Source organism: Berghia stephanieae, chromosome 12, assembly GCF_034508935.2.
Source record: "Berghia stephanieae isolate SIO BIC M18660-M18661 chromosome 12, UCSD_Bste_1.3, whole genome shotgun sequence".
Taxonomy (NCBI): Eukaryota; Metazoa; Mollusca; class Gastropoda; order Nudibranchia; family Aeolidiidae; genus Berghia; species Berghia stephanieae.
The window spans coordinates 33,693,395-33,717,548 of NC_088371.1; positions in this window are offsets into that span (position 1 = coordinate 33,693,395).

A 24,154-nucleotide genomic window follows, 5' to 3' on the forward strand; every position below is an offset into this window, starting at 1 on the left:
CTATGTGATAGATATTTTTCTATTTTCGGTCTAATTCTGTTGAGGACAATAGTTGACAGTGTTTTTCTTATGGTATTCAGTAATGTTATTGGGCGCAGGTTGTTTACGGGTCCTTTCGTTTTTCCTGGTTTTTGTATTGTAATTAGGACACCGCTGTTTATGTCCCAGTCTTTGTGTGTTGAGAATGTTTTGTTCATTATGTTTGCAATGCTCAGATCCAGGGAGAGGGTACCGCATTTCAGCAATTCAGCGGGAATTTCATCTTCGCCTGGGGATCTGTTATTGTTTAGGCACTTATGCTATTTCTAACTTCAGTTGTTGTGATGCGGTTGTTTAGGTCTCTAGGGTTTCCTGAGAAGGGCGATATTTGTGAGACTTGTTTGTGAAATTTCTGCTGGAAGTGGTCAGTTACAATGTCAAGGATATCGTTGGGATTTGTTGTCTGTTTGCCAAATTTATCCTGTAGTTTTGGGTTCTCGAATGGTTTTCGGTTCAGAGATTTCGTCGCTTTGAACATAGACGATGCGTTATTTTTGGACTTTTCTATGTCTTCCACTTTTTTGTCTAATTCCTCGTTTCTGTGTTTTATTGTAAGTGATCGAATTGAATGCAGTATTTTGTTTCGTTCCGTTTTCAGGTTTATTATTTCTTCCGAGTCTTTCGTGTTTTGTATCCTGATCCTAAGTTCTTTTTGTTGCCGCGATAGATCGTTAATAGCGATGTTAGGCGTTCGATTTGGTTTGTTCTTAGTTGTATTAATAGAGCCTGCACTTTCTTCCCCGCATATTTCATTGCCGCTTGCGTCTCTTTCCATTCATTGTTTGGATTGCTGTTTTGCTTTATTTTCCATAGACTTGAGTTAAGCTCATATTGGTAATGAATGCGACATTCTCGCTCATTTACTATTTTTGCCGTGTTTATTTTGACTGCCGTTTTACCTTTCTGTCTTCGTTGTCTGTACACATTTATGTTGAAATTCGTTTTTACAAGTTTGTGATCGGATGTTAGCAGTGTACCACCGTATGATCGCGAGTTGGTTGAGTAGTGTTTATGGCGGTGTCGACATATGATATAGTCTATTTGGTTGTGTATTGTTATCATTTTGTCTTGGGTTTGGTCTTTCCTTTGTCCTACCCATGTTGTCTGGTGTCTTGATGGGTGGTTGAAAGCACTGTTTGTTATGAAAAGTTTTCTCTGTTCACAGAACAGGACTAATTTTTCTCCGTTATCGTTACGTTTTCCTTTTGAGTATGATCCTAAACATAGTGTGTCACTGTCGAGACGTTTTCCTACTTTGGCATTAAAATCTCCAGCAATTATTAATATTGATTTGTTTCCTATTTTGTTCAGTGTATCGTCTAGGTCTTTGTAAAATTTATCAGTTTCCTCTGGGTATTGTTTTGCGCGTTGACTTGTTGGTGCGTAAACATTTACGATTGAGATAGTGAACGTCTTCTTACCGTGATCGTCTTTGTTATCGTTATTCTGGTTCCTTGAATTGATCTTACACTTAAGCTCAAGAACACATATTCTGTCCGAAACATTCCATTCGTCACTAGTCAAATCCCTGCAGTTTTTATTTTTGAGAAATCCACATCCATAGTGAGGTGAACTGGAAGCAAAGCACAACAGTCTGTAACCATTTATTGTTTGGTCGACGCCATCTTGGATCTTCGTCTCTTGTAAACACAACACATCGATTTTATAACTTTCTAAATCTTGACACAGTTGTTCCTTTCGAATGTTACTTTTAATAGATCTTAAGTTAAAAGTTCCAATATTAAGATTAGTCCACATCAGGTAAAAATTAAAGATTCCACACAGTGAATAAATGGAAACATAAGACTATCCACTGAGCCGAAGCTCAATGTCAACAGGTGTCAGCCATGTTTTAGATTATTATTATTATTATTATTACTATTATTTAGAGGATTATTATTATTATTTAGATTATTATTATTATTATTATTATTATTATTATTATTATTATTATTATTCATTGTAATTCACTGTCAGTGGCTGCCGTCGGAGTGAATCTCACGTAATTATATAAGAAATGTATATTATTATGACTGACTCGAGGAGGCTGTAGGTTAAAAAAACGTACATTTTAGCTAATGTCTTTCAAACAGGATTTGTATATAAATATCTTTTCCCTTGTCAAATGTGGTCAACATTATAAGTTCAAATGCCACATAGCAATTTCAAATGCAATAGCAAGAACTCGAATATAAACTTTACATGCTTGCGGCGATGTGGTTTAGTGTTGTGACACTTACCTTCGGATCGGAAGGCCCAGAGTTTGAGTTCCACTCCGAGTGGTGCATAGTTGAGTCTTCGGAAAAGGCTCTTTACTCACATTATCTCAACTCACTCAGGTGTAAAGTGAGTACCTTGCCATTAACAGCGTTATATCTGTCGTATAAAATTGTAATATTTTGTCTAACAGGAGTTATGTCTCGTCATAAATTTTTTTTTTGTGTCGCTGTTGGCTTTGGGCCCCTTGTAAAGTACTTTGGATATTGTGCTATATAGATGCTCTAGTTTGTTTTTATTGTGTTTTTTTGTATTATTTATTTTTGGGGGAGGGGGGGAGGTATGCTCAGATTAGGTTTGCAAATGTTACATTTGACGTAACTTTTATTGACATTTTAACTTGCTATTTTGTAACATTTCAGTTCGAGATGTTGATGGTATAGAGTGTATAGAAGTGGATACATTGGTCAAGATGAGTATGATGTCTTGAAATAAAAAGATCACAGAGTGACCTCAGATAATCAAGCATTAAATTGCACTAAAATTTGATTTAAAAAAAAAAGAGGTATCGTTTAAGTTTATTTTTTTTAATGTCTTATTCGGAGGTAATGATATCAGAATCAATTGAGGGGTTTCTGTAGCTTGAAATGGACAATAACAATAGCTTGCTATCCTTTGGATACGAGGTAGTCTATCTCAAAGTACTTTCCACCAAATCTAACAGACTCGGCTACCCAATCCCAATCACTGCTGGGTGGACAGGAGGGTCGGTAAAAGTCTCGACTGCACCCCGGGATCGATCTAGGGCTTGTGAAACAAATGCTCTACCAACTGAGCTATACGGACCTCTTAATTTGAGGGGTAGTATAAAAGATTTCTTTCATTCTTGCATTTAGGAATTCCAGCTTCGTTCTCAACGCACACTTGTAAGCTGGTGCAGCGATTGAGAACACTGAGGGATTTCTCTACCTCAAGAGTTGAAGAGCTTTCTCATGTTTTGAATCAATCAAAACGGTTTCAGTCAAGACCAACGATGTGAATGTATCAAGTTTTCCGATTGTTCAACCATGTGGACAACCCATTAAAAATGGATGGGATCCTTATTTTTTTTTCCTTTTATTTATTCAGCTCAAAATTGTTTTCAAATTGAAATACACAAAATCATTTTTTTTTTCGTATTTTTTATATGTATCTGCTTGATTACGAATTTATTGGTTTTTGGGAAACATGTTGATTTATAGATTGTTGGCTGTCTTGAGTGTAAAAGCAGATCTTTTCTGACCTCCCATAGTGGGCAGGGAGGTACTTGCTGTGTCTTCTATCCCCTATATCTGTTTTCCAACTTGCTTTCTGTCTTTGTCTTGGAAAAAGATTACTTGGTTTTGTCCTGGCCCTGGCCTGAGTCCTAGCTGGGAGGGAAACAGTCAAATGCATAGCTATTGTTTTGGGAGATATTTTTTTCCTTGTAAATCATCTCTCTGTTATGTATTATTATGTTTGTTATTTTTAATGTATAATGTAAGCATTTGAGTGTATTCCTCTTTGTTGGATTTTGTGCTTGTATCCGGATGAGACTTATAGGTGATCTCAAACTAAGTACATTGATGGTATGCTCTTGGAATCTACATCTGATCCCTATTTGTTCCCAGTTCCCATTTGTCTTACTTTTTCTTGGGTGCTTTAATTGTAATTCTAGAACTTTTTACTATCCCATTTTCTTCCTTTTTACTGGCATTGATATAACCTAAATGTGTTGCAAGCGCCGTAAAACCCTTAAAAACAAAAAACAAACAAAAGCAGATCTGTGATTCCAAATGTTTCTTTGAGGGCATGCCATGGTTGTTGGGCCTGATCCATGTCAGTAATGTAAAGGTTATAATAATAATAATAGGATAGAAGGTAAAAACAAGTCTCAATTCTATTGGAATCGTAGGATCAAATCAAAGATGCATCTGTCAAGTGGTTTGGGTTTGTTTTTTTTATGCGTCGACATTTTTTCTTGAATCAGATTTCAGATCTTGTAATGGACTCAAACTTATTCCTGTTAAGTCTTAAAGGAGCTGATCTCCCCCCCCCCCCCCCCCCCCCCCACCCCTTTCCAATGTCATTGCTACTTTGACCTGCCTTTTGCTTTGATTTTTTTCTTTCTCTGGCCGGAGCTGAGGTCTGCAGGCGGGAGATAGACTGCTTTCTTCAGCAGTGAACGTTTCTTTAAATATGTATATTTTGGACATCAAAATTTTTGTTATCATAAATTTACTCTTTTTCTTTTCTATTTATTTCTGTGCTGTGTGTACACAACGAATTTTTCAAACTTAATTTAGAACTGAAATCAAAATTGTAAAGATTTTAAAAATAATGATATTAATGATAATGAAGAGATAACAGGTCAGTTTGATTGACTAGACTCACTTCATTTTACTCGTTTTACTCAAAATACAAATCAAATTGAAGAGCCTGTACTCTGAGGACTCTACTGGGGTTCCTGGCCTCCCATAGTGGGCAGGGTGGCACTTACTGTGTCTTCTATCCCCCTATATCTGTTTTCCAATTTGCTTTCTGTCTTTGTCTTGGAATGAGATTACTAAGTTTTGCCTTGGGCTTGGCTGTAGTGCTTGGCTGGGAGGGAAACGGTCAAATTCATAGTTATTATTTTGGGAGATGATATTATTTTTCCTTGTAAATCATCTATCTCTCTGTTATGTATTGTTATATTTGTTATTTTGAATGTATAATGTGAGCATTTGAGTGTATTCCTCTTAGTGGGGACTTGTGCTGGTGTCTGGATGAGACTTTTAAGTGATCTCAAACTAAGTACATTGATGTTGTGCTCTTGGAATCTCCATCTGTTTCCTATTTGAACCCATTCCCCTTTGTCTTCCTTTTTCCTCAAGTCCTTGTAATTCTATAATCTCTTTACTTTCCAATTTTCTTTCTTTTTACAGGCGCTGATATGACCTAAATGTGTTGCAAGCGCCGTAAAACCCTTAAAAACATAAAACATAGCTTCAATCAAATTTTAACTTGTTTATTTGTGGCTTTTCTCTCGGTGACAACGGTAGAAATGCAGTTGCATTGTTGATAAGTGTTCCCTTGATGAAATTTGTGAAACTTTCCTAGATTTTTCTACCACAGAGAGGACTTACAAAATTTCTCTGTCATCAATCTGGAATTTAGAGATGTATTTAATGTCTTTCTTGTTTTTTTGTTGTTGGCTGAGGAAGAGTTTTGAGCCCAAAATGTTCCGTGTTTGGTATTTTGTTCTTTTTTGAAGTTGTTATATTCATTTTTGTTTATTACTTTTGACAGTCCATGCTAAGTCATTGAGATTGGTTGGTTTACGATAGGAATGATTTGTAGGTTGTGTTCGTGGTACTGACAACATTAGTTTCTGTTTAAGACTGTTTGAGATCATTTTGTCATTGCATTCATTTCATTTTTTTAAAAATTATTTGTTACAAATCTTGATGGTTTTGAATGATTTTCTCTCGTTTTATTTTTATCACCATCTTAATCATAGTTTTTTGTTGTTGTTGTAGAGGTGATGGAAATAGATTTTGACATTCAAGATGTGTAATTGGTCATGACGATATAGAATTGGCCATGACAATAATATAGCCTAAAATGCCGATCATGAAATGAGTCCTTACCTCATATTTTCATTCTTTTGTTTGTTTTTTTTTAATGATATAAATATAATATTTATAAATATCCCTAACTTGGTTCTTTTCTTATGTTGCATCTATAATTATGAAAGAAAAATTGTTTCTTGCATTTTATTTTGAGTCGATTCTTTTCATCCAGAATTCGTTGAATTTGTCTTTAACCATTTGTGTTGTTTTCTCTTCTCCAATTTGTTTCTTGCTTTTTTTTTTTTCTGTGCAGAAAAGAATACGATAATTAGTCAAATATTTCTGGTTTTTAAAAAATGTTGTTTGTTTTTGGTTTTGTCTGGTGCTGAACGTGAAAGTGTTTTATAATTCAATTAGATAATATACTCACTATACAGGCTTAGTGGGAAAGTTGCTCTTTTAACTCACTCAACCCTAACACCGACTATATCCGTAGTTTACCCGGGTTACTTTTACCCCATGCCTATTTATTACATTTTTCTGAGACAATCTATAAGCGTAGTATCAAAGCTAATGTTCTTAATTTTTACACGTTAATGGTAGTCGAATAAAACTATCTTTGCACATGCTCATTTTCAATACATTTCTTTTCCAAATTTGAAAAAAAAAGCAAAAATCTCTAGGATTGAGTGAGTTAAAAGGTTTTTAGAAATTCAGTAACTGAAATGTGAGCAATCAACAAATTTATTGTTGGATTGGATGTATGTGTCGATTCTTTATCATTGTAAAATCTTATTTTTTACCCGAATAGGAGTCTATTTAAGTCTGGGAAAATGTAGACCTAAATATAGAAGATCTCATTTGGGTTGGGGGGTTTTTCTTTCTTTTTGGATAGCATAGCAGACTGGCCTGTTTTTGTGGACTTAATGTCTTATCGAAGCCATTTTGATGAATTGGATGTTGATGTGAAATGATCGCTTTTTAGTCAAATTTAATATTTATGCAGGTGTTCAATTTCAAACCAAAAAAAAATAAATTGTTTTAGTTTTACTGAATTGTCATCTATGCTCCAGTCACTCCAAATACTGGCAATGCAGAACTGTATGTTTTGTTGTTGTTTTTTTTTTTGTTTTTTTTGCTTGTTTTTTTGGGGTTTTTTTAGGGGAGGGGGAGGAGGCTATTTCTTATGAAGTACAATTATAGCATTGTTTTAAACCTGGGCTTTTTTTAAATCACTTCTCAAGCTTAACAAATGAATTAAGAGTTATTTAGATCTGTTTTGTGGACAAGCTTGTATTTGTAATGTTGTCTCTTGTGCAATTTAATGTTTTGTTTTTTTTTAATTCTTTTATTCCATTTTTTTTTATCTTTGTATTATTTGCCATGTTGACTTGCGGAATCTTTCATCTATCTAGTCTTTGTCATTATGAAATATAGAAAGGATTTGAACTGTTAACTCACTCAACCCTAACACCGACTATATCCGTAGTTTACCATGTTAATTTTACCTCATACCTATTTATTACATTTTTCTGAGACAAATTATAGGCGTAGTATCAAAGCTAATGTTTTTAGTTTTTGTATGTTTATGGTAATTGAATAAAACTATCTATGTATATGCTCATTTCAATACATTTTTTTTCCAATTTTAAAAAGTAGGAAAAGTCTCTAGGATTGAGTGAGTTAACTGTCGTACCCCTGGAAAATCTTGGTATTTAATCATTTGGCACGGTGCACAGAAAAGTTGTCTTTCAAATATATTCATCTGGGCAAAAACTCGTTCTAGTTCTAGGGTCAATGTGGAAACGTTGCAAAGTCCCAGGTTTGAGAGTTTTTGCCAAGGCGAGGGTCGTTTAAATCGATTGATATTAATTTGTAAGAAGAGTTTTCTGGTCAGATTGTTCAATTCCTCTTTTTTACCCCCCCCCCCCCCCCCCCCCCCCCCTTGACCCCAAGTACGCCGGTCAAGATGTGATTTTCATTGGATTTTATCCTGGCATTTTATTATCATGAAAAAAAAAGTTTGTTTTTATTTATTTTTTTTTGTCTCCTTGAATCTCATTCGATCTTCGCCCCCATTTTTTGATGATTTTTTTTTTATTGTTTTGATATATTTATATGTTTTGTTTTTTTTTCATTTCGATTGAGATTATTCTCATTATCTCATTTAAATGGCATTAAAAATTCATGACTTCACGACTTCAAATAATATTTGATAAGTTTTCCAATAATTGTTTGACGCATTTTCCTGTACTGGAGGACTTGCTTGAATCGCTTTGTGGCAGTGGATGCCTGTCTGTCTCAACTGTCTGCTTTTACAGATCATCTGGATTAGGGCAGAGAAGTCGTCACGTCACAACTGAGCAGAGTTTTTTTTGCTGTGTTGTATGTGACCCTTCGCCTCAAAAAGGTATTAAGTCGGGTTGGTTAAGATGTAGAAAACTGAATTTATAGCCAGAAATACCAGACTTGTGTTGAGTTTGTATGTTTTATAGAGGAGAATGGATACCATATTTTAGGGTGCTAATGCCAACAATTTATATTTTTGACCAGTTTAACATTTAATTCGGCTTTTAAGCATATGGTTCGTTCCAACATAATACCGTTTTGAGATGATGGGTTACGAATATGGTTTTTAAAAATATCATCTCCCGAAACAATAACTATACATTTGACTGTTTCCCTCCCAGCCAAGGACTCCAGCCAGGTCCAGGACAAAACCAAGAAATTTCATTCCAAGAAGGAAATAGAAAGCAAATAAGAAAACAGATATAAAGGGAAAGAAGACGCGCAGTAAGTGCCACCCTGCTCACTGTGGGAAGCCAGGAACCCCACCCAGAATTGAACGTCTTGCCAACTGGGTGGGGTTCCTACCTCCCATAGTGGGCAGGGAGGTACTTATTGTGTCTTCTATCCCCTATATCTGTTTTCCAACTTGCATTCTGTCTTTGTCTTGGAATGAGATTACTTGGTTTTTGTCCTGGCCCTGGCTGGGAGGGAAACAGTCAAATGCATAGTTATTGGGAGATGATATTTTTTTCCTTGTAAATCATCTCTCTGTTATGTATTATTATATTTGTTCTAATTTATAATGTAAGCATTTGAGTGCGTTCCTCTTAGTGGGGGCCGTGCTTGTGTCCAGATGGAGACTTATTGGTGATCTCAAACTAAGAACATTGATAGTATGCTCTTGTAATCTACATCTGATCCCTATTTGTTCCCAATTCCCCTTTGTCTTACCTTTTCTTGGATGCTTCAATTGTAATTCTAGAACTTTTTACTATCCCATTTTCTACCTTTTTACTGGCGCTGATATAACCTAAATGTGTTGCAAGCGCCGTAAAACACTTAAAAACAAAAACAAACAACGTCTTGCCACGCCCATGAAATCAGTCACTGAGTCACTATTGTCCATTTCATGCTATAGAAACTAGGATAAACTTCCGGCTCCTACGAGTCTTAAGGCTCTGAAAGACTTCTCTCCTATAACCGGATAAGGTCTTCTGACCTCCTATGGTGGGCAGAGAGGTCACTTACTGTGTTTTCCATCCCCCATATCTGTTTTCCATATTCCTCTCTGTCTTCGTTTCGGATTTCGGGACTACTACACATTCGACTGTCTCCCTCCCAGCTAAAGATTCCAACCCAGGACCAGGATAAAAATAAAAACCGAACTTTATCAATCCAGAACAAAGACAGGGAGCAACATGGAAAGGGAAAACAGATATAGGGGGATAGGAGACAGCAAAAATGACCTCTAAAGACCCCTACCAGTCAGCAAATGAGATGTTATCGCTCATTCTCTCTCTTCCCCCCCCCCCCCCAAAAAAAAAAGAGAAAATGAGATGAATTAAATGCAATTTATTTTAAAAGAATATCTTACAACAAAAGCATCATCTTACATGGCTGGGAAAAAAATAACGAAAAATTAAAATTAAACATAAAAACACTGAAATGAATTGTTTGCATCATTCATCACAGTATACATGGAAAAAATGTGTATGGTTTTGTTTGAATGTGCGTTTGTTTGTTTTTTTAAGGGTTTTACGGCGCTTGCAGGATGTTTAGGTCATACCAGAGCCAGTAAAAGGAAGAAAATGGGATAGTAAAAAGTTCTAAAATTACAATTAAAGCATACAAAAAAGGTAAAACAAAGGGGAATTGGATCACCTAAAAGTCTCATCCTGACACCAGCACCGGATCCCACGAAGAGGAACACACTCAAATGTTTACAAATCATATGTTAAAAATGACAGTACATAACAGAGAGATGATTTAAAAGGAAAAAAAAATATCTTCCAAAACTATAATTATACGATTTTCCTCTTTCCCATCCAGCCAGGGACCCCGGCCAGGGTCAGGACAAAACAATGAATAATCTTGTTCCAAGACAAAGAGAGAAAGCAATAGGAAAATTTATATAGGTGATGGAAGACACAGCAAGTGCCTCCCTGCCTACTATGGGAGGTCAAGAACCTCACTCAGTGTGTGTGTGTGTGTGTGTGTGTGTGTATTCAAATATTCAAAGTTAAACGAAAGACGATAGTGATAGAGGAAAGTTATAAGAGCAGAAGGGAAAAAAATCAAGGCCTGAGTGGGGTTCCTGACCTCCCATAATGGACAAGGAGGCGCTTAGTTTGTCTTCTATCCTCCTATATGAAGGCCACAGGGGAAAATCGATCAAAGTCCGAAAGACCCTTACTGTTCTAATGTCACAATAATTTGGTATTAAAATCAACCGAGAGCTTGTTTTTTATATGCATCTGACTTGTGGTCAAAATATATTCTTCTTCTTCTTCTAGGTTCCATGCCTGGTCCAGGCTTCGGATACTGCATGAATTATCTCTCTCCATTCCTCCCTGTCTCTTGCTTTTTCAAACAGCTCTTGGATTGTTAGGTTGGTGAAGCCCTTCAGTTGGTCTATGAGTGTTTTTCTTTGTCTCCCCCGGGCGCGTTTACCAGGTATTTTTCCACAACTTGCCAGGTATTCATTCTTATCTTTCCTTACTATGTGTCCGAAAAAGGATAGTTGTCGATCCACTATTAAGGGCATTAGTTTCCTTTGTTGGTATGTTTGTTTTAGCACTTCTTCGTTCGTTTTGTGTGCAGTATACGATATTCTCTGCATCCTTCTCAAGCACCACATTTCAAAAGCTTCAATGTTCTTTTGTGTTTCTGCATTTGTAGTCCAGCTTTCGCATCCGTATAACAAGATTGGCCACACGTAGCACTTCAAGACTCGGAATCTAATCCCGAACGACATCTGTTTGTTTTTCAAAATGTTTCCCAGGTCCATGAAGGCCTGTTTGGCTTGAGTTATTCTTGCTCGTATGTCTCGGTTACATCTTCCATCTGTTGTCACTATTGAACCTAGGTATTTAAAACTTTCTACGTTGGTAAGTTGCTCGCCGTGAATCGTTATATTGCAGGTGTTGTTGTTTTCGGGGTTTTTCTGTATTACCATGCATTCCGTTTTGGTGATATTCACTTCCATTCCCTTGGCTTCACTATCTACTACCACTTTGTCAACAATCTTTTGAAGTTGGATTTCTGATGTTGCAATGAGTACCGTATCGTCTGCGTATCTTATATTATTTATGTTGTGACCTCCTACTTTTATTCCCTCCATATTATTTATGCCCCTCATGATTGTTTCTTGGTATAGATTAAACAGATCTGGTGAGGCAACACACCCTTGACGGACTCCTTTCTTAATAGGAATGGAATTTCCTGTAGAGTTTCCGATTTTGATAGATGCCTGCTGGGTGTAGTATAATGTTTGCATGAGTCTGAGGTCTTTCTCATCAGCGCCAATGGAGTGCAGTTGTTTTAGTATTTCTTCGTGGCGTACTCTATCAAAAGCTTTTTTGTAGTCGACAAAACAGAGGTATAGTGGGGTCTGAACCTGTATAGCTCTTTCACTTAAAACACGGAGGAGGTATATTGCGTTCCTTGTCCCTCTGTCAGGTTGGAATCCATATTGTTCTTCTGCGATTTCGGGTTAATCTTATTCCTTAGCCTGTTGATAATTATACGCAACAGTATTTTGTTGATGTGGCTTATTAAACTTATAGTTCTAAAATTTTCGCATCTGACTGCACCTGCTTTCTTTGGTATTGCTATGAAAATAGAGTTACAGAGATCTTCTGGAATTTTCCCAGTATTGTATATATTGTTGAATAATATGTGAAGTTCATCAATTGCTAGATCTCCTAGGCTTTTTAATACCTCTACAGATATTTCATCAGGGCCTGTTGCTTTACCATCCCTCATTCGTTCCATGGCATGTTCAATTTCACTTTTGGTGATGTTTGGTCCGCTTAATGGTTCTTTGAATTTCAGTGGTGGTTCATTTCTATTTGGATCATTGTACGGTTCGCCTATGTATTCTACCCATCGGCTTTCTATATGTTGTTCTTCAAATAGCAGTTCCCCTTGTTTGTTTTGGATACAACTTCCTGCTGCTTTGCTTTTCCTTTTCCCTGATAGTTCTTTTATTCTTTGGTGAGCTTGTTGGGGGTTGGGTTTGTATTCTCTTTCGATTTCGCAGCATTTCCAGTCTAGATAGTTCTCGTGTGCCTCGATGCATTTGGATTTAATGTGGTTGTTCAATGTTTGGTATTCTGCAGACCCTCTGTTGCATTTTCGTCTTTCTTCAAATAGGTTTAGAATTTCATTTGTCATCCATTCCTTTTTGCTGTTTATTTGAGCTATTGGTAAATGCTTTTCTGCAGTTGCTTTGACACACTTTTGGAATATATCAAATTGTTTTTCACATTTTTTATATATATACGTTTAGTAATTCACATTCAGTTCAATTCATATTATCATGTGGCGTTTTCAAATGGGTTTCAAAGCTTTAATTTTGATTTTCTCAAAAGCTGAAAAAATGTGACTTTGATCGTTTTTCCCCTGTGGTCTTCATATGTTTTCCAACATGGTTTTTTCATTGTCTTTGAATGAGATTACTTGGTTGTCTTCCTGGCCGGATACCCTGGCTGAGAGGACAACAGTCAAATGTATAGTTAAGAGTTTTGGGAGATGATATTTTTTGTCTTGTAAATCATCTCTCTGTTACTGTTATGCACTGTATTATGTTTTGTTTATATATTATATATGATTTGTAAACGTTTGAGTGTATTCCTCTTAGTGAAGACCTGTGCTGGTGTCAGGATAAGACTTTTACTTTGAGGTGATCCCAAACCAAGTACACTGATAGTGTACTCTTGAAATCTACATCTGTTCCCTATTTGAACCAATTCCCCTTTGTCTCGTTGTTTTGTTTTTTATGTTATTAAGGGTTTTACGGCACTTACAACACATTAAGGTCATATTAGCGCCAGTAAAAAGGAAGAAAATTGGATAGTAAAAAGTTCTAGAATTATAATCAAAGCACACAAGAAAATGTAAGACAAAGGGGAATTGGTTCAAATAGGGAACAGAGGTGGATTCCAAGAGCAAACTATCAGTGTACTTAGTTTGAGATCACCTCAAAGTCTCACCCAGACACCAGCACAAGATCCCACTAAGAGGAACACACTCAAATGTTTACAAATTATATGTTAAAAATACAAAAATAACAGTAAATAACAGAGAGATGATTTACAAGGAAAAAAAAAATCATCTCCCAAAACAAGAAACTATACATTCGACTGTTTCCCTCTCAGTCAAGGACTCCGACCAAGGTCAGGACAAAACTAAGCAATCTCACCCCAAGACAGAAAGCAATTGGAAAACAGATATGCGGGGATAGAAGACACAGCAAGTACCTCCCTGCTCACTATGGGAGGTAGGAACCCCACCCAGCCCTTTGTCTCACTTTTACTCATGTGCTTTTTATTGTAAATCTAGAATTTTTTTGTTTTTACTATCCCATTTCCATCCTTTTTTACTGGAGCTGAAAGGACCTAAATGTGTGGCTAGTGCCGTAAAACCCTTAAAAGACAACCAAACAAAAAGCAAGACAAAGTTTTGAGTTGAAACCGATTCCACTGTAAATGACCCCAGGCAGATTTGCACTGCAATTATTGGTTGGTTGGTTGCTCTGTTTGTAATTCCAGTAAACAAATGGAACAGAAGAGAAATCTTTCAAGAATTATGTACAAAATGTGATTACTTTTTCAATATGAAGAAAATATTTTTTTTTAACTAAAAAAATGAATAATACGAACAACAACAACAACAACAACAACAACAATAATAATAATAATATAATAATAGAAATAATAATAATAAATTCATTACATTAAGTAATAACAGGAAAATGTGGCAATTGATCACATATGACGTGTACTTATTTGGGTTTTTTTTGTTTTTAAGGGTTTTACGGCGCCTGCAACACATTTAGGTTATATCAGCGCCAGTAAAAATGAAGAAAATGGGACAGTAAAGAGTTTTAGAATTACAATTAAAGCACCCAAGAAAAAGTAAGACATAGGGGAATTGGTTCAAATAGGGATCAGATGTAGATTCCAAGAGCATACCACCAATGTACTTAGTTTGAGATCACCTAAAAGTCTCATCCAGACTCAAGCACAAGTCCCAACTAAGAGGAATACACTCAAATGTTTACCAATCATATAATATTTTTTTTTTGTTTGTTTGTTTGTTGCTTTAGGTCTCTTCCAACACAATTGAGGTTATATGAGAGACCGCTGAAACAAAAAAACAAGCAATCTAACAAAAATAGTACAAATGTAAATCAAAATCATAACCTAAAGATATCATAAGCTAAATTATAAATAACCAAGAACAAACAGACAGAAGATTTACAGAAAAAAAAATATCCCCTGTCAAAAAAATACAATCACAAACCAAAGAAGCAGGATAGGCTAGTAAAGAGAAGAAACGACATCACTGTCGGATCGTGCACCCATGCGAACATCATAGGTATATGATTCAAGGGTGATGCTCCCATCCAACCACCCGCTATCAAATCATATAATATACTATGTAAACTAAACATAATACAATGTATAACAGAGAGATGATTTACAAGGAAAAAAATATCATCTCCCAAAACTATAACTATACACTCGACTGTTTCCCTCCCAGCCAAGGAGCTCCGGCAAGGATCAGGACAAAACTAAGTAATCGCATTCCAAGACAATGACAGGAAAAAATTGGGAAACGGGTATGGGGGGATAGAAGACAGAGCATGTACCTCCCTGCCCACAATGGGAGGTCAGGATCCCCACCCAGTGTACTTATTTACAGGTCTGATAATCCAATGTATTATGGGCCCATTACTCTAATGGAACGACTCTCAAACCAAGGCAAACTATGATTATCCCAGTCCCATTCCAACAATGTTGATTCAAGCCAGCCCATAATTGTTTGGTTATCAGAACTGAAAATATTGGCACATCAGTTACTTGTATTATGAATAAATAAATAAAAATTGTAAATGCAATAATAATATAAACACAAAGCCAGTTTTTTTACTGTATGGTTTTGATGGAATATCATAACAAAGGCCGATATCAACGTGCTTACATTGGCAGGTCTGATCACTGGATGCAATTATGGGCTTGATTTGTTTGACTGTTTGTTTTTAAGAGTTTTACGGCGCTTGCAACACATTTAGGTCAAATCAGCGCCAGTAAAAGGAAGAAAATGGGATAGTAAAAAGTTTTAGAATTACAATTAAAGCATCTAAGAATAAGGGAGACAGAGGGGAATTGGTTCAAATAGGGAACAGATGTAGATTCCAAGAGCACACTATCAGTGTACTTAGTTTGAGATACCTAAATGTCTCATCCAGACACAAGCACAGGTCCCCGCCAAGAGGAACACACCCAATTGTTTACATATCATACATTTGTAAAAGGAAAAAAAATACAGTGTACAACAGAGAGATGATTTACAAGGGAAAAAACATGATCTCCCAAAACAAACCATACATTTGACTGTTTCCCTACCAGCCTGGGTTTCCGGCCAGGGCCAAGAAAAAACCAAGTATGTAATCTCATCCCAAGACAAAAACAGAAAGCAAGTTGGAAAACAGATATCGGAGGAAAGAAGACACAGCATGTACCTCCCTGCCCACTATGGGAGGTCAGGAACCCCATCCAGGGGCTTGATTTAACATTGTTGTAATGGAAAATATTTTGCATTGGTTGCAGAGAATTTCCATTACAACAATGAGACCAAAACAATCTGGGTTATCAGACCTGCAAATCAGTTTACGTTGGTCGAGACATATACGTAGTTAAAACAGATTTGATTGAAATTCAAGCAACCTCGGTTCATCAAAATCAAGGAACATAACTATACATAAATTCTTCAATTGTCTATAATTATTAAGTTGCTTCCCTTATGTCAGTGAGCCTAAAGGGTCATGAAAGAAAATCATGGGAGGTAACTCGTACACGAATCCTTCAATTTGTCTATAATTACTGAGTTGCTTCCCTTACACCAATGAGCGAAAAGGATACCACTGGTGACGCATCTTAATTCATCTATTTTGTACACGGAATAGATCGCGTGCACTATTTTATTTCAAAATAAAGATCAGTTGATTTCGGGTAAAGTTATACAAATAAAAGACAAGAAATCAGGAACCGCTTTGGAGGAGGAACATACAGTAGCCCTGCACTAACGTCTTGTGATAGGGTGAGAAAGCAAGAGAAGGGATATAACAGTTCGAGATCACCTACAAGTCTCATCCTGACACAAGCATAGGTCACCACCAAGAGGGATACTCTCACTCTCACATGTTTAAAATAAAATATTTAAAAAATAACAGTAGGCATAAAACAAAAAAATATCAACTCCCAAAACTATACATTTGACTGTTCCCCTCCCAGCTAAGGATCCCCGCCATGACCAGGATATAAACCGAGCAATCTCAATCTAGAGAGAGAGAGAGCAACGTGGGAAGGGAAAGCAGGGGGGGGGGGAATAGAAGTAGAAGACACAGCAAGTGACCTCCCCACCTTCCCACCATGGAATGGAAGGTCAGAGGTTGCCACCAAGTTACCTCTATAAGGAATGAGATTAGCGGAAGAGTAGCGTCCCTTGATTGGACGTCACCGGTGGAGAAGTTATTTGTAAACAAACCAGCGCTCCAAATACAAAATAACCTCATTCCCTAAAAGATTTGGTATTTTGTAAACATCCATAGCATGGGGAGTTTGAAGGCGTGACCAATGATATTAGGGAGACCATTTGGAAATAAGGCCAGATAAATAATGACGATAATAATAACCTTAGCCATATTCGTGATAATAGTAATAGTACTAACAACAAAGAAAACAACAACAATAATAATAATAATAATAATAATAATAATAATAATGAAAATAATAATAATAATAATAATAATAATAATAATATCAATGTACAGCACTAATGTTCTGTTCCCGTCGCCCCTATTGCAATTGATCAGCTCTGCTGTTTGGTGAGTAATGATACTGAATAAAAGATTTATCCCAACTAAACGGCTTTTCCGATTACACAGTTTTGTAATAATACATTCATGGCAACAATTTTTGGACATCACGACGTTGAACCCTGTAACCGTTTAACACGTGTAGAATTGCACTGAATAATAATGATGATACAGTACATTACACGCTAGATTCCAACACGCTCTTAGGAGAAGCTAACAAAATGTGCTTGGATCTAAGGATGCCGAAATCGAATTTTCGTCGGAGGTTTGTTATTTGTTTAAGTTTTCAACTCTCTCCTTACCAGATATTTTTAGAATTTCCCCCGAAAATTCACACCCACCCGACACAAAATATTTTCCTAATCAAACAAAAAAGCAACAAGTGCATTCTATACGGAATGCTGTTCAGCTTTTTTTTCTTTTTTTTTTTTAATGTTTGTTTTTAAAGAGTTTTATGGCGCTTGCAACACATTTAGGTTATAGCAGCGCCAGTAAAAAGGAAGAAAATGGGATAGTAAAAAGTTCTAGAACTACAATTAAAGCAGCCAAGAGAAAGAAAGACAAAGGGGAACTGGGAACAAATAGGGATCAGATGTAGATTCCAAGAGCATACCACCAATGTACTTAGTTTGAGATCACCTATAAGTCTCCTCCGGACACAAGCACAAAATCCAACAAAGAGGAATACACTCAAATGCTTACATTATACATTTAAAATAAAAAATATAAAAATACATAACAGGGAGATGATTTACAAGGAAAAAAAATATCATCTCCCAAAACAATAACTATGCATTTGACTGTTTCCCTCCCAGCCAGGACTCTGGCCAGGGCCAGGACAAAACCAAGTGATCTCATTCCGAGACAAAGACAGAAAGCATGTTGGAAAACATATATAAGGGGATAGAAGACGCAGTATGTACCTCCCTGCCCACTATGGGAGGTCAGGAACCCCACCCAGGCTGTTCAGCAAAATGATATCTACAACACAGTGTTTAGTATTTATAGCTGTAATCAAAGCATTTCTTTAGATTTTGTGATGTACCAGAGAAATCAGAATGAGAAATTGTTGGCTGCATCGTAACGAATGTGACGATTTTTCAACGGATGGTAAGGAAAGAGTTAAGGGTTTTACGGCCCTTGCAACACATTTAGGTAATGTCATCGCCAGTAAGAAGGGATATAATGGATAGTAAAAAGTTCTAGAATTACAATTAAAGCACCAAAGAAAAAGTCAGACAAAGGGGAATTGGTTCAAATAGGGAACAGATGTAGCTTACAAGAGCACACTATCAGTGTACTTAGTTTGAGATCACCTAAATGTCTCACCCAGACACCAGCACAGGTCCCCACTAAGAGGAACACACTCAAATGTTTACAAATTGTATATAATGCAAAACAAAGAGATGATGTACAAGACAAAAAAATATCACTCCCAAAACTTTAACTTCACATTTGACCATTTCCCTCCCAGCTAGGGTTTCCGGCCAGGGCCAGGACAAAACCAAGTAACCTCATTCCAAGACAAAGACAGAAAGCATGTTGGAAAACAGATATAGGGGGATTGAAGACACAGTAGGTGCCTCCCTGCCCATTATGGGAGGCCAGGAGCCCCACCCAACTCATGGGAGGAAACGACTCATTATATAGATGCAATCATTCAGTCACCCAGTTCCTCCAACATGCTGTATTGGGAAGCGTGTTGAAATCCAGCGAATACTGTAATAAATAGTAACACACATCGAGATCATTGAAACTGTAGCACATCACCTCCAGCATTTCAGCACAAAACAACAACAACAACAATAACACGACACCTCCAGCATTTCAGCACAAACAACAACAACAACAATAACACGACACCTCCAGCATTTCAGCACAAAACAACAACAACAATAACACGACACCTACAGCATTTCAGCACAAACAACAACAACAACAATAACACATCACCTCCAGCATTTCAGCACAAAACAACAACAACAACAATAACACGACACCTCCAGCATTTCAGCACAAAAAAAACAACAACAACAATAACACGACACCTACAGCATTTCAGCACAAAAAAACAACAACAATAACACAACACCTCCAGCATTTCAGCACAAAAAAAAACAACAACAACATAACACGACACCTACAGCATTTCAGCACAAAAAAAACAACAACAATAACACGACACCTCCGGCATTTCAGCACAAACAACAACAATAACACGACACCTCCAGCATTTCAGCACAAAAAAAACAAACAACAACAATAACACGACACCTCCAGCATTTCAGCACAAAAAAACAACAATAACACGACACCTCCAGCATTTCAGCACAAAAGTCAACAATAATGACAACATTGGAATATACATAGAATATTATTTGATTTGACAACAAGAAAACTACATGGACAAGCTTTTTTTAATTTTTAAGAGCTTTACAGCGCTTGCAACACTTTTGGGTCATTTCAGCGCCAGTGAGGCATACCATTAACAGTAATAATGTGTAGCACTATTAGGGTCAGCCATGTTTACATTCAAATGACTGTCCGAGGGGCGTGGTTCGGTTCCTTTCCATTCCATAAGGAGGTGTCGATTTTATATAAATATCTTCGAGTCAATGAAGCCTATCAGGCAATCAAATCTTCAAAAGTTACTACACAGAAAACCAGTCAAATGTTAACCACAACATTCTTCAGAGACCTGAAGCTGTAGCTGGAACAGAGGAGGAGGTGGAGGACAAGGGGAAAGAAGAGGAGAAGGAGGTGGAGGACAAGGGGAAAGAAGAGGAGAAGGAGGTGGAGGACAAGGGGAAAGAATAGGAGAAGGAGGTGGAGGACAAGGGGAAAGAAGAGGATGAGAAGGTGGAGGACAAGGGGAAAGAAGAGGAGAAGGAGGTGGAGGACAAGGGGAAAGAAGAGGATGAGGAGGAGGTGGAGGACAATGGGGAAAGAAGAGGATGAGGAGGAGGATGAGGAAGTAGTCCTTCAGAGCCATTAGGCCCAAGTAACCCTAGTTTATCCTGGTTTCTATAGCGTGAAACCAATTGCCTGCTATCCTTTGGATAGGGAGTTAGTATATCACAAAATTACTTTCCACCAGATTTAACAGACCCAGCTACCCAATCACTGCTAGATAGACAGGGGAGGTCATCAGAAAAAAAATCTCGACTTCATCCAGGATCACTCTTCAGTTCCTTTGCACGTGATGCGAATGCTCTACCAACTGAGCTATCGGGACCCCTGAAGAGAAGGTAGAGGAGGAAGATTGGGGGGGGGGGGGAGGGGGAGGAGAGCTCCACTTTGAATATAAATGAACAGACAATACGTACATACACATCATACCCTGCATAATGAAAATCACAATCATGGCTTATTTCAATGAACATATCAAATCGTATTTCATATATATCATAACAAAATTATTATTATTATATACCGGAATATGGGGCTAATTTGGCCACCAGGGGTGACTTGGACCATTTTGCTTTATTTTAAAAACTAGTGCACCCAAAAACTTTTTTTTATCTCTCTCAAATTCTTATAATGAGTGAAAACATTCCTAAATATTGTTAGATTTTGAAAAATAAAAGTTTTTGGGTGCAAATCTAATCTTTTTCAAGAACAGTGGCCCAAGTAACCCCTGGTGGCCCAAGTAACCCCTGATGGCCCAAGTATCCCTTGGCGGCCCAAGTATCCCCTGATGGCCCAAGTATCCCCTGATGGCCCAAGTAACCCCTGATGGCCCAAGTAAGCCCTGGTGGCCCAAGCATCCCTTGGTGGCCCAAGTAACCCCTGATGGCCCAAGTAACCCCTGATGGCCCAAGTAACCCCTGGTGGCCCAAGTATCCCCCGATAGCCCAAGTAACCCCAAAATACGGTATCGGTATCGGTATCATATTATATAATACCATATCACGTCAAATCATTTCATCCTGTTTACAAACTCATATCACAATATCAATGGAGTGGAGATGACAAAAGCATTGATAAAAGAACGCCTTTGTCTTTCTGCTTCTCTTCAAATGAGTAGGGAAGGTCGGCCCAAATATGTACACTTTTTCTATACCTCAAATTCTAACAGCTCTGGTCGGCCCAAATCTGGTCAGCCCAAATCCGTACACTTTTTCTATACCTCAAATTCTAACAGTTCTGGTCAGCCCAAATCTGTACACTTTTTCTATGCCTCAAATTCTAACAGTTCTGGTCAGCCCAAATCCGTACACTTTTTCTATACCTCAAATTCTAACAGTTCTGGTCAGCCCAAATCCGTACACTTTTTCTATGCCTCAAATTCTAACAGTTCTGGTCGGCCCAAATCCGTACACTTTTTCTATGCCTCAAATTCTAACAGTTCTGGTCGGCATAAATCTGTACACTTTTTGTATGCCTCAAATTCTAACAGTTCTGGTCGGCCCAAATCTGTACACTTTTTCTATACCTCAAATTCTAACAGTTCTGGTCGGCCCAAATCTGTACACTTTTTGTATGCCTCAAATTCTAACAGTTCTGGTCGGCCCAAATCTGTACACTTTTTCTATACCTCAAATTCTAACAGTTCTAACTACAGATTGATTCATCTTAACTCTTTCCTGTTTGAGAAACTCAATTATTTGATGTCTTTTGATTGGTTTGATGTAAATACATGTGAGGTATTATTGGTTAACCTAGCTAAAGAACCGAAAATAGATTACCAAACTCCCTTGCCCCAAATACATATGCTCATGCCCCAAACCTGTACAGCATTAAATTTATAGTCATACAGCTGATTACAAGTTTATATGACAATGGTGTGGTTGTTTGTGTTTGTTTTAATGGTTTTACGGCGCTTGCAACACATTTAGGTTATATCAGCGCCAGTAAAAAGGAAGAAAATGGGATAGTAAAAAGTTATAGAATCACAATTAAAGCACCCAAGAAAAAGTAAGACATAGGGGAACTGGGAACAAATAGGGATCAGATGTAGATTCCAAGAGCATACCACCAATGTACTTAGTTTGAGATCACCTAAAAGTCTCATCCAGACACAAGCACAGGTCCCAACTAAGAGGAATACACTCAAATGATATAATATAATATGTAAACTCAACATAATACAATACATAACAGAGAGATGATTTACAAGGAAAAAAATATCATCTCCCAAAACTATAACTATACATTCGACTGTTTCCCTCCCAGCCAAGGAACTCCGGCAAGGATCAGGACAAAACTAAGTAATCTCATTCCAAGACAACGACAGGAAACAATTGGAAAACAGGTGTGGGGGGATAGAAGACACAGCATGTACCTTCCTGCCCACTATGGGAGGTCAGGATCCCCACCCAGAATCAATTTATTATAGTGGTGCAAACTGAAAGATTTTGTGAGAAATCGTGGTAGACTACTTGGTTACAACTTGGAAAAAGAACCAAATTCCTACGTGATCCGTTAGCTTCATTTATGACAATATTTCGATTTACAGCTCATAAAGACTCGAATGAATGTCGATTTATATGTGTTCAAGATCTTCTGATTATAAAAAAATCCATTCGCCATGAAAGAGCATTATGTAAATACATGAAAAGTTTTAATGTGACACACTCCGAAGTGTATGGATTTTGGGCGTGTACAGAATTGGGGTGTGTACGAATTTGGGGCGTGTACGGAATTGGGGCCACCTACTCTATAGAAAATAAAATGAATTTAACTAATGACCCATTATTGAAAAAAAAAAATTTTTAAATACAACCTTGTACGTCACCTGACCTCAATTTGGAATAATATTGGAGGTAGGTCTCAGACAAGGTATGTTCATACACTGTCAAACAAAAAAGCAGAAAGAAAAGAAAAAATAGTTTAAAAATTGACCATCTTTCAAAACAGCTCTGTCTATTTTTAGACCCCAGTATTATCCAAGTACGTATTCATTTTTTAGGTCATATTATCTTTACTGGGGTATTTTTTTATGTATCAAAAATAAACAAAATCTTCATATTTTATCATTGTATTTTTTCTTCAATGTAGAAAACGTTTTTTAATGTTCACCTTTAAAATCTACACAAAAATTACATCAACTGAGATTTTCCCTCTGAGTGAGGGATACACGGTTTCCCCTTAAGCGTGAGGTACGGTTAAATATGTTTGACGCCCAATTTTCGAATCAAATATTATGGGCGATTCCTGTCGATTTGTTTGACAAGTTATCTTCTCTAGACTATGTCAGAGAGAGAGAGTGCTTTGATATGGGCATTTAATCTTAGATGTTGTGCAAAAGGATGAGTTATCTTTCTTAAAATGATGATATTGTTCACATACTCGTATCATACTTTTAAATAAAGTGCAAGGGAAAAAGAAAACAAAAACAAAAAACCCGAAGAAAAATAAGACTTGAACCACTGACCTTTTTATGACAACTTAATGTCCTATTGTTTAAAAATAACATAATATTGTTGTCTTATGTAGAAAAGGGAAATAACTGCAATAATTCAAATGCACCAGTTGTAAATTTAAAATATTTAAAAATTAAACAAAAAAAATTTTTTCAAAGTATTTGTAAGAGTTTTAAAAATACGTTTTCATTGAGAAAATAAATAAGCAAACAATAAACAAACAAACAACAAAACAAAACAAACAAAAAGAAAGAAATATGAAAGAAAAATGAAAATGTTGCAAATTTTCTTAAAAGTTTGTGATTTATAAAATCTGTTAAAAAAAAAAAAAAGAAAATCACGTATGATGTTTTCTTTGGATCTCCAATCACAAAACAGACTAGTAATTTTATTGATGATGATGATAATAATGATGATGATGATGAGGATGATGATGATGATGATTATGATGAAAATAAAGATGGTGAAGACGACATCAACGCTGATGATGGCGATGATGACGATGACGATGATAATGATTATGATGATGATGATGATGATAATGATGATGACGGTATCAATTTAAAAAC